Here is an 11,538-nt window from a genome sequence, read left to right as displayed (position 1 = left end):
GATGAACGTCATGGTCAGGTAACAGAAGGCTCCGAATGGCGTGATGAAGGCGGTCTTTGGCCTGTCGGCTGGGTTCAGCTTGATGTGATGGTACCCTGAGTATGCATCCAAGAAACTCAGCAGCTCGCATCCGGCTGTGGAGTCTATCACTTGGTCAATCCTTGGCAAAGCAAAGGGATCTTTGGGGCAAGCTTTGTTGAGGCTGGTATAATCAATACACATGCGTCACTATTTATTCTTCTTCAGTATAAGGACTGGGTTGGCTAACCATTCTGGAAAGAACACTTCCATGATGAAGCCGGCTGCTAGAAGCCGGGCTATCTCTTCTCCAACAACTCTTCTCTTCTCTTCTGACAGGCGGCGCAAGGGCTGCCTGACTGGCTTGGCATTAGACCGGACATGTAGCTTGTGCTCGGAGAAATCCGTCGGAACACCCGGCATGTCTTTGGGAGACGATGCAAAGATGTCCCAATTCTCACGGAGGAAATCGACGAGCTCGCTTTCCTATTTGCTGTCAAGGTTTGCACCTATGACAGCGTGCCTCTCCGGGTGCTCCAGGTCCAAGGGTATCTTCTTTGTTTCTTTCGCCGGCTTGAACGAGCCCTCAGCTTCCGACTCCTTTGGGTTGGGTGACATTTCCGGCTGCTTGCCTGCCATCGCCACAACCCGGTCCAGGAGCCGCTTCTCAGCCGCGATCATGAGGGACTCGGCTAGCCGGCTGCTGTCTGCTGCACAGGCGGACGACTTCTTGTAGTCCCCTGCTATGGTGAGAATTCCCTTGGAGCTTGGCATCTTCATCTTGAGGTAGGCTTAGTGGGGGACCTCCATGAACTTGGCCAGAGCAGGTCAGCCAAGTAGCGCATGGTAGGGGCTCTCAAGGTCCACCACCTCAAACCAGACTGGCTCTCGGCGAAAGTGTTCTTTGTCTCCGAAGAGGACGTCGATCTGTGTCTTGCCGATTGGTGAGCAGGAAAGGCCAGGAACTATGCCATGGAAAACAGTCCGGCTGGGCTGAAGATGTCTCTGCTTGATTCCCAACTTCTCCATAGTATCTTTGTACATGATGTTGATGCTGCTGCCGCCATCTATCAGAACTCGAGAGAAGCGAGCAGCGTGCCACTCCATGGCAAAGGTGGCATCCAACACCAGAGCATAAGAACCAGGATTGGGCATCACCTCTGGGTGGTCGGCTCTGCTCCAGCTGATGGGCTTCTCAGACCAATGCATGAACTCGGGGGTCTCTGATGCTACTTCATTTACTTCTTGTTGCCGCTGCCGTCTGCTGTGCCTGTCGTCGACCACGCTAGTGAACACGACATAAGCTCCATGCTCTTCAGGATATTCATCTTGTATCACGCCGACTGGCCGAACCGCCAGCTGCTGAGGAGGAGGAGGCGGTGGGACGGCAGGCGGAGGGGGTTGGAGTCCATCACCCTTGGTGATCCTGGTGAGCCAGTGGCATTTCCGAGTGGTGTGGTTGGACGGCTTCGCGCCGCTGTGGAATTTGCAGAGTGCATCGAGAGTCTGCTCGTACGAGAAGGCGGGTAACCAATTGGGCTTGCCGCCCTTCGGGCGTTTGGGAGGAGGCTGCCCTTCCGGCTGCTGGTCTTCGACTGTCGCCACCTGCCGGCTCGTGGAAGCCGGCTGCATGGCCTTGCGCTTGTTGTCGTTTGGTTGCTGTCACCGACTGGTGTCACCAGCCGGGGTCCGACCAGCTTGAGGGGCCACCTTGCTCGACGCATTAACTTGGATCTCCGCCTTCATGGAAGAGTCGGCCGTGGCGTACTTCTCTGCTATGATCAGCAGTTCGTCGAGGGTCGCCGGCTCGTCACAGAGAAGCTTGTGCTCGAGGAGGGTGCCCTCTCGGCACCCGGCAGTGAAGTACTCGATGGCCCGCACCTCATGCACGCCCTCGCAAGAGTTGCGCAGCTCGGCCCAGTGCGTGAGGTAGTCACGAGTCGACTCATTGGGGCCTTGGACGCACAAGGAGAGTTGGCGAGGCTTGGGAGGCTGCTTGTAGGTGCTGGTGAAGTTGCGGATGAATGCTTCAGTGAAATCGACCCAGCTGTTGATGCTGCGGGGCTTCAGGCTGTTCAGCCATGTCCGGGCCATGCCCTGGAGCATGAGCGGAACGTACTTCACGGCAACACGCTTGTTGCCGTTGGCGATGCTGACGGCTGTAGAGTAGTCGACCAGCCAGTCCTCCGGCTTCACGGAGCCGGTGTACTTGGGCGTATCTCTCAGGAGAGTGAACCCTTTGGGTAAGGGCACATCTCGGATGCAGGGGCCAAAACAAGGCGGACCCAGCTCGTCCTGTTCTTCTAGCGCCAGGGATCGGTTGAGGCGGTCGATCCGGTGGCGGGCGTCCTTCTCTCCGACTCCCTCTCGGCGGCCAAGTCGGTCGCCGAGTGTCGGGTGACTAACAGGCGGCGGTGAGACGCGCCTCTCCCTACGAGGGGGAGGGGGAGGCGGACAGTCGTCCCGTCGTTCCACTGCTCTTGGGCGGCCGTCTTGGTCGCGCTCGATGGTGATGCGAGTCCGGCTGCGGCTGGCAGCCAGCTCCTTGTCTCTTCTATCGCGGAGGCCACCAGTCGGCGTCCGGGATGTCGCGCCTTGGTCTCGTCGGGGAGGCGGGTCGTCGTTTCGCCGGCTGGGCGCTTCAGCACAGCAGCCGGCCTCCTGCTGCTCAGCAGCCGCGTCAAGGAGCTGCTGGACCCGCTCCATCATGTGGCGACGCTCGTCGCCCTTGAGCTTGTCTAGCTCGTCGCCCTTGAGCTTGTCTAGCTCGTCTGGTGCCGCCTGGGCGGCTCGTATGTTTTCCGCAGGCGTGGCATAGATGGGACGATCCGTCCCGAACATGCTGGCGATGGTCGCGCCACGCTGCCGGATCAGGCCAATGCGGCTAGGCCCACTAGGAGCCGGCGTGCCGCCGAGGGCTCGATCCATCTCGCGCTGGTAGCCCTCCGAGAGGCATCTCATGCTGGCCAGCCAGTTGGCGCTCTCGACGAGCTGGACGCGGCGTGTCTCCAGCGTCTCGGCGTTGGCGTCTTCCGGGATGGGCGCAGTCAGGTCTTGCATTGCCGCCTGCAACAGATCCTGGCCACCTCCGCCAGAGTGCTCGCCATGGCTGATGACGAGCACCTCCGTGACGGTGCTGCCGCCGCTGTCCGCGCGAGGAAGCGGCTCGTCGTAGACCACCACGTTGGTGGGGAACGCGTCAAGCGACGCCGTGTTGGAGTCGACAAGCATCGGGTCGGTGGAGCCAACCGACTCCAAGTCTGCAGCAGGCTCGCTGGCGACGTGGAGCTGATCGAGGAGGCTCACGAGGCGGCTCTCGGGGCCCTCTGTGCCCGCATCAGACGCGAGCTCGTCGGAGAGGCGAATCTCGCCAACAAGATCGGCGAGGCAGCTCGCCGCTCAGGCGACCTCCGCGCCGTGCAGCGCGTCGGTGCAGACGTCGTCTGGCGTGCCGGGCTGGCTGCACTCGCCAGGAAGGAACATGGTTCCCGTCCAGAACAGGTTTCCAGGAGACGGTGCACCTCGCCCCACGGTGGGCGCCAAATGTCGGGGGTTGGGTGCGACATATGCCAATGGATGGCTTATCATGGTGGGAGCGAGTAGAACGTCGCCGGTGCCTGGAAGCGGGGTGAGGCGTAGACACGAACGCCGGCACACTTTACCCAGGTTCGGGGCTCTCCTAGGAGACAACACCCCTAGTCCTGCTCTGCGGGGTCTCCGCATGATCACTAAGGCACTAGTGGGTACAGATGTGCTCCTCGAGCTGTATGCTAGAGGTAGAAGAAGGCAAGGCTTGCTCTCTTTTCCCCCTAGGTGTGAGTCTAATTCTAACAGGTTGGAACCCTTTGCATGGGTGACCTGGGGGGTTTATATAGGCCTACCCCCCAGGGGTACAATGGTAATCCAGCCGGGTGTAGGACCCAGCTGTCAGTCTCTCTGGTCGTCGGCTTCTCCGCCGGCTGCTGGGGCCCGCCGCCTGGTGGGTCTCGCCATCTGGTCTGGTACGGAGCCGACAGGCCGCCCCCGCCGCTCGCGGGTCTTGCCGGCTGCTGACTGTAGCCGTGATGCTACTGACGCTTGCTTGGTCAGGGGAGCGTGGCTACAGTCCCGCCGCCTGGCGGGAGATCACTGTAGCCACTCCGGGTCTTATCTGGTTAATGGTGCACGGGCCCCGAGGAAGGAACGGGCCGCCTGCTGGGAGCCGGCCTCCCTCGGGTCCGACTGGTGAGGCTTCCGCCGTCTTCCGGGCTCTCGCTACCTGGTAGGGCCCACCGTCTTCGGGCCGTACCGACATGCGGTCGTGGGAGCAGGACTCCGCCTGACAGGAGTGACGTCAGGGGCGGAGTGGCAATAGTGCCGCGCCGGGCGGAGATCTCCGCCTGTACGGAGCACCGTGGCCACGCCCGACCCTGGATATGGGGGTGATGGGCTACACTGTAGCCTTGCTCTGTCTTGTCTTCTTAATGGGGGCGCGGACTTTGAGGGCGTTGTGGGCCGACTGCTAGGAGCCGGCCTCTCTGGAGGCCGCCTGCTAGGAGTCGGCCCGTCTTGGTGCCGCCTTCCTGAGCTTGGCCGTCTTCTGGCAGCCGGCTGTTCAGCCAGCCGTCCACCAGAAGGTGGCGCTTCATCTTGACGTTTTGAGGGGCGCAGCCAGCCCCGATGTTTTGAAAGGTTCGGGGACTCGGGTTAGGCTACCCGTGGCCCATTACTCCGATATGTATGGTTGTCATCAACAAACAAAAAGGGGGAGACTGAAAGAGCAATCATGCCCTTACATCATGTTTTGATGTTGATGACAATATACATGTAGGGGACTAACGATGGTTGTCAAGTAAATTTCAGGTATTAGTCCCCGGTTCATCGAGGTGTGTGGATCAAGAGCTTACAAGTGATTTTACTCAAGGATGGAGCATAAAAATTGATTTCACATTTGTTTTTCTTGAGTATAGGATCCCGCACTATTAAGAGGGGATCGATAGGGTTAGCGAAAGACTTGCTCTTGCCATGATATCTCCTCTACTTGTCTCGGTTGATCTATCTCACCTCTCCTGTTTATTCTGCCTCTGGGAGTGTCGAATGTCCGGGCCTCATGCCAGATGTCCGAGCTGCTCCCCGGATATCCGGCCCTTGCGCCGGATGTACGGGCTCACCCTCCTTCATATCCAGAAGGTTTTTGGTTACACGCCGGATGTCCGGGACTCCCTGATACGCTGGATGTCCGGGCCCTCTCCCGGATGTCCGGCCTCTGCTAACCATGGAACAGCTGAGGTTCTGTTACTAGTTCATAATTGCGCCGGATGTCTGGCTGTCTGCCGGATGTCCGGGCCTTCCTGTTGCGCCGGATGTCCGGGCTTGACCCTCGGATGTCCGGCCCCTATGTTTTATGTTCTGTTTCAATTCTGTTCCGCGTAGCTTGCCAGGCTGGATGTCCGGCCTGCTCATTTACTTACACTGCAACGGCCATATTTGTTCTCACACTATATATAGCCCTTCTTCCCCACGGGAGAGGGTTGGCCACTCACTTTGAACAAACCCTAGAGCACTTCTCACTCTCTCTCTCATTCTTCCACACCAAATCTTAGATCCCCAAGGGATTTGAGAGCTTTGGAGAGAAGTTGTCCGATCAAGTGATAGATCCACTCCTTCCCCTTCTTTGCACCCAAGGAATTCGTGATCTGAGCAAGTCTTGAGCTTTTCCCCATCGTTCTTATTACTCTTGGAGGTTGGAGACTCCTAGGCGGTAGGAGTCTTTCGGAGAGGAATCAACCTTTGTGATTACCCCCGGATAAGTTTGTGAGGGTTTGGAGACCACCCCAAGGTCTACCACTAGTGGTTGAGAAACGCCTCCGTGGTGTTGTCTCAAAGGGAGAATAGGGTGAGCCTTCGTGGCGTTGGTGTGCCTTCGTGGTAACATCCACCTCTCTAATGGTGACGTAGCTTCCCTCCAAGGAAGTGAACATCGGCATACATCCTCGTCTCCTGGAGTTGTGGTTATTCCTAACCCTAACTCTCTACTTGTGGTTACTTGTCTCTTAGCACTTACTTATATCATATTGTGCTTGTTCTCTTACATGCTTGTGTTACTTGTTTAGCACTTAGTACTACACTTGCAATTGTTAGGCTCATATTCATATTCCGCATTATTGCCTCAAATTGCTAAGTAATAAGTAAAATTTGTAATTGTACCTATTCACCCCCCTCTAGATCCATCTCGATCCTTTGAGCGGTGCAACTCCGTCACCTATCCATCCACCAGCATACCCACCACCAGCAGCCTCCATCCACCACTCCACTAGCGCCACCATCTCCAGCCACTGCCGCCATCAGCACCAAGCGCCTCTCTCCTCCTTGCTGCCCCGCTCTTGCTCCTCTTCTCTCTCAACGTCCCCTGCTGCTGCTCCTTCTTCCATGCAACCTGCTGCTGCTCCTTCTTCCTATGCGCCCCTGCTGCTCTTCTTGCGCCCAAGCTACTGCTCCTTCTTCTATTCCTCTGCTGCTACTCTCTCAACCCTCCACGCTGCTGCTGCTCTGAACTCCAACCTCCTGCTGTCTCTCTCTCTCTCTCTCTCAACCCCTTCGCTGCTGCTCCTCCCCTCGTCCCTACTGCTGCTCCTCCTCCGCTCAACTTCTTCTACCTGTCGCCGCTGCTGCTCTCAACCTCTCTCCTTGCGCCTCTTCTTCTCTCTAGCGCCACCTTGCTGCTTCTCTATTGCTACACCCCCTGCTGCTTCTCCTTCTCCAACACCCTTTGCTGAATCTCTCTCTCAACCTCCCTTTGTTGATGCTCTCTCCTCAATCTTGCTGCTCCTATCTCTCTTTCTCCCTCTAATCTCTGAATTTTCTGAAATTTGAGACGTGTAGTACATGTAATATTCAGATTTGATAAGATCTTGCAACCTGATATTTGTTCAGTATCGTACTTGTAAGATATAGTGCATGTTATGTGTGATCAGTGCTAGCTTTGTCCCTTTGACATATATGTTGGTGATGTGAAGCTTCTTTCTCTCGTCACATAATTATGTTTCTTCCCCCTGTTATATGTTAGCGAGTTATATATATGTTCATGTCTTTTTAATTCCCTAGCCATTGATGTTTGCTTGTGTTAGCATTTTATTTCTCAACTAAAACAAAAACACCAAAAAAATACATCAAGTAAAATCTGAATCTACCTTTGCTTATCTGCATTTTCTTTGGCGACAATCATTGATAGTTTAGGTTTTATGTTTGCATTCATAAGCTGAATTGTGTTACCTAGCTTTAGCCAAGCACGATCATCGATTTGCCTAGTCCCTGTGGAGAACACGACATCCGTAGTTTGGTCGTAAAAACCCCACTATACTTTCGATTGATCATTTTGGCGCCGTTGCCGGGGACTAGCGTCGAACGATTGTGTGAAGCTATAGACTAGGCTTAGTTTAGTTTTTGTTTAAATTTCCATTCAAATTGATTTCTGTGCTTCTTTTACCTTTTTACTTTTTGTTGCTTCGGCTTATTAGGATACTAACTTTCTGACCAGTGTTTACTGTTTATGAGTGTTTGTAGGAAATCTGAACTAATTGCAGGTATAGTTACACTCGGTTAAGATGGCATTGCTTCGTGATCTTTGGATGCCCAAAAGTCAGTGCTATATCACAGGACCGATTTGGCCAACTATTGAGGCAGAGAACTTCGAGCTGAAACCTAGTCTTATTGCTTTGGTTCAACAACAACAGTTTGGAGGACTGCCTACTGAGGATCCCTATGAGCACTTACACCGAGTCATGGAGTATTCAGATACAGTCAAGTACCATGGAGTTCCTCAAGATGCAATCATGTGCAGGTTGTTCACATTCTCTCTCCGTGATGATACTCATGCTTGGTATCGATCCTTGCCATCAAGGTCATACAGTTGGAATGAGATATCACGAGCTTTCTTGGATAGATATTTCCCACTACACAAGCAGTCTGTGATTCGAGATGAGATCTTCAATTTCATTCAGCGTGAATACGAGAGCTTGTATGATGCTTGGGAGAGATACAAGGTTTTATTCAGGAGATGTCCTAACCACGGGCTCGAGAGATGGTTAGAGTTGCAGATATTCTATAGAGGATTGACTTCGGACACTCGAGCTTACATCGATATGGCAGCGGGTGGAGCTATTACAAACAAGACACTTGATGATGCTTTTCTGCTGATTGAGAGTATAGCCTTCCACCAACTTCAGTGGTACAATGAGAAGCCCATCTCTGATTCAGTTGCTTGTTTGCAACAAATCACTTCATCTCAGCAAGAATCTCTTACACAAAAGTCGGAACCAGTTTCTCCGTGTAACAAGATTGAGCTTTCATGGATTATCTTTGATGATGATGATGACACCATCCTAGTTGACACACACACTTCAGATCATATGGATACTAGTGTTGGAGATTTAGTTTTGCATTGTGATGATTCTTCCATGGATGAGCCAGAGCTGCAGTTAGTTGTTTTTTATATTGAGGAGTCACCTTTAGTTGATATTGATCATGTGCTGCTAGAGCCAGATATGGAGAAGTTCACCTTTGATGACATTAGCCACATTGATTCCTCAACACTTGAGCCTGAGATGGAAACCTGCATTGTTGATTATGATGAGGTTGATCTAGATGTCAAGAAGCCAAACTCTAATATTTCACTTGTTGACACGAGTCTGGTGGAAGTTTCTACTACCATGCCTTCCATAGTATCTTCAACTAAGGTAGTCCTAAAACTTCTCTCAGATCATCCCAGGTATTATCTTAGCTTTCTCGACAAGTTATGTCATATCGTTGATATTACCTATGCACCAAGTGAATTGATGATACATGTGTATGATATGCTCAATAGATATGCTTATGTGATAGGATACTCTATTGATGACTTGGAGGGCATTGTCCCTATCACTTGTTTTGGCTTGTTTGTTGAGTGTTCTTTCAGGTTTACGCTTGTGCACCATTCATTGCGGGCTGACCAAGTTCGAGATGACATCCCATGGGATCCTGGTGGATTCACGGCATGGTGATGAGGAGAAGCAATGTGCACACATGAGGAAGAGTGAAGCTGGAGCATGTATGAGGAAGCAAAAGGAGAGGAGCTGCAGTTGGTGAGGTGATCGAGCGAGTGCTACATCATCAAAGCCTGGTGAGCTGTTTCATGACCCATTTTGAAATCATCATCCATTGATGCTTGCTGAATTAAATTTTTATTTGGGTTGCTTGTGCCATTTCTTAAATGTTGTCCCACTGAATTTCACCTTTGACATATGGTGCTTGATGAGAATATGCGAACTGATTGTTGAATGCCTTGTAAACTAGTGATCTACACCATGCGTGCTTTGCTGAAATTAGTGAGAACTATTAGTTTTGAGTGCTCAAATCCCTAGTGCACTAGTAAACTATGTCATTTTCTGCATTTACTATGATACACCTAGATTACCATGTTTAGATGCCGAATTTGTGCCAAGTGTGTTCCCATTTAGAGCAATCACCTAACCACTATGGATTAGCATGCTATGTTCCCTGGATCGGTAGCATGTGAACCAGACATGGAGAAGTGAGGATTCCTGTTTTTTGTGCTTATGTGTTGTTCATTAAAAAAAATCTTATAATGAATAATTATCTGATCTTACCTAACAGTAGCATGTCATGTTCCCTGGATCGGTGGCTTGTGAAATATGGTTGGATTGGATAAGAGTTAATTATATTAAAAACATTGTAATTGTCGAACCAGGTGTATACCATGTTCTCTGGATCGGTGGTATGTTCCTTTGGGGAGACAAACAAAACTAAAACTAATAATTAGTTGAGCCGGGTGTATACCATGTTCTCGGGATCGGTGGTATGTTCCTTTGGTGAGACTAATTTACTATTAAAGGGAGGTGATATTCTTGGTTTCGTCCCGCTTCGTTTGGTCCCGCTTCAATTAATTTCACGTACGCTATTTGGTTTCGTTACTTGCCACCCGTTTTGGCCCAACGGAGAATGCCCACCTGGCGACGCACTGAGGCCCAGGTCCGAGAGCTGGCACAAAATAGAATTGCCGATGACAGGTTCGATCTCGTAACCTGCGAACCGGCCACACACAGTTTGTCCAACTGACCCAGCTAGAGATATGAGAGGATTTTTTTCTCCCGTTGCAACGCATGAGCCTTTTTGCTAGTAATAATAATATCATTGCTTTATTTCTGTAAATAAGTGATTTGATCACAAGCTTTGTTCTTGGGATCATGCTCTCTTTAGGAACCATTTGGCACAATCATCATTTGAACTTGTTGATCTTCTTTTACCATTGTAGAATTTTAAAATGATTGAGTCTACTAGTATCCTACTGCTTTGTAACACTTTTAACCATTGATTCTCACTAACTAAGTCCAAAGCATGCATAGTTTGGAGATCTACTTCACTTGGCGTTCTCTAGTCAGGTCACTATTCACCATCTTGCCCTTGTCATATGCCTTTACTTGAGGACAAGTAAAGATTTAGGTGTGGGGGAACTTGATAAGCACATTTCTTATACATAATTTTGGCATACAAATATACCATTTGTTGAGTTCTGACCACCAATTCTTGTTTTAAATATGGAATAATTGAATGAAAATCATATAAAAGGATTGTTGACTAGTCACTTGTTTATTTTGCAGAAAAGTGTGACAAGGCACAAAATCCTTCTACTACAAAAGATCAAGTGATGGAGTCAAGGACCCGAGAGAGAAGAAAAGAAGTTACCAGGGGCAAGCTGAAGAAGTGGGAGGATCTTCTTGTGAAGAAAGAAGAGAAGTAAGAGGGCCAAATCACAAAGTGCAGATGAGAGGAGGGGAACAAAATCCCTAGGCGCTGGAGGGATCCAATCGGGCCTGGCACATCTCTCTCTCCCTCACCCCTCCTTATCCAACTCCGGCCGCCGCCATGGCCAGGCCGACGTGGTGGTGCGCCTCCGTCACCCATCCATCCACCAGCATACCCACCACCAGCAGCCTCCATCCACCACTCCACTAGCGCCACCATCTCCAGCCACTGCCGCCATCAGCACCAAGCGCCTCTCTCCTCCTTGCTGCCCCGATCTTGCTCCTCTTCTCTCTCAACGTCCCCTGCTGCTGCTCCTTCTTCCATGCAACCTGCTGCTGCTCCTTCTTCCTATGCGCCCTGCTGCTCTTCTTGCGCCCAAGCTACTGCTCCTTCTTCTATTTCTCTGCTGCTGCTCTCTCAACTCTCCACGCTGCTGCTGCTCCGAACTCCAACCTCCTGCTGTCTCTCTCTCTCTCTCAACCCCTTCGCTGCTGCTCCTCCCCTCGTCCCTACTGCTGCTCCTCCTCCGCTCAACTTCTTCTACCTGCCGCTGCTGCTGCTCTCAACCTCTCTCCTTGCGCCTCTTCTTCTCTCAGCGCCCCCTTGCTGCTTCTCTATTGCTACACCCCCTGCTGCTTCTCCTTCTCCAACACCCTCTGCTGAATCTCTCTCTCAACCTCCCTTTGTTGATGCTCTCTCCTCAATCTTGCTGCTGCTATCTCTCTTTCTCCCTCTAATCTC

The 11,538-nt window shown here is 51.7% G+C and overlaps 1 non-coding gene across 1 annotated transcript; it reads right to left on the bottom strand.

The window, feature by feature from the left end:
* Window positions 1–7,967: 7,967 nt before the first annotated feature.
* On the bottom strand, window positions 7,968–8,071 carry LOC123126923 (small nucleolar RNA R71). Its single transcript, XR_006462126.1, has one exon. It is a non-coding gene; the product is annotated as a small nucleolar RNA R71 (small nucleolar RNA).
* Window positions 8,072–11,538: the final 3,467 nt, after the last annotated feature.

Source organism: Triticum aestivum, chromosome 5D (assembly GCF_018294505.1).
Source record: "Triticum aestivum cultivar Chinese Spring chromosome 5D, IWGSC CS RefSeq v2.1, whole genome shotgun sequence".
Classification (NCBI taxonomy): Eukaryota; Viridiplantae; Streptophyta; class Magnoliopsida; order Poales; family Poaceae; genus Triticum; species Triticum aestivum.
The sequence above is the reverse complement of the archived record's forward strand: the minus strand, read 5'-3'. Positions and strand labels throughout refer to the sequence as shown.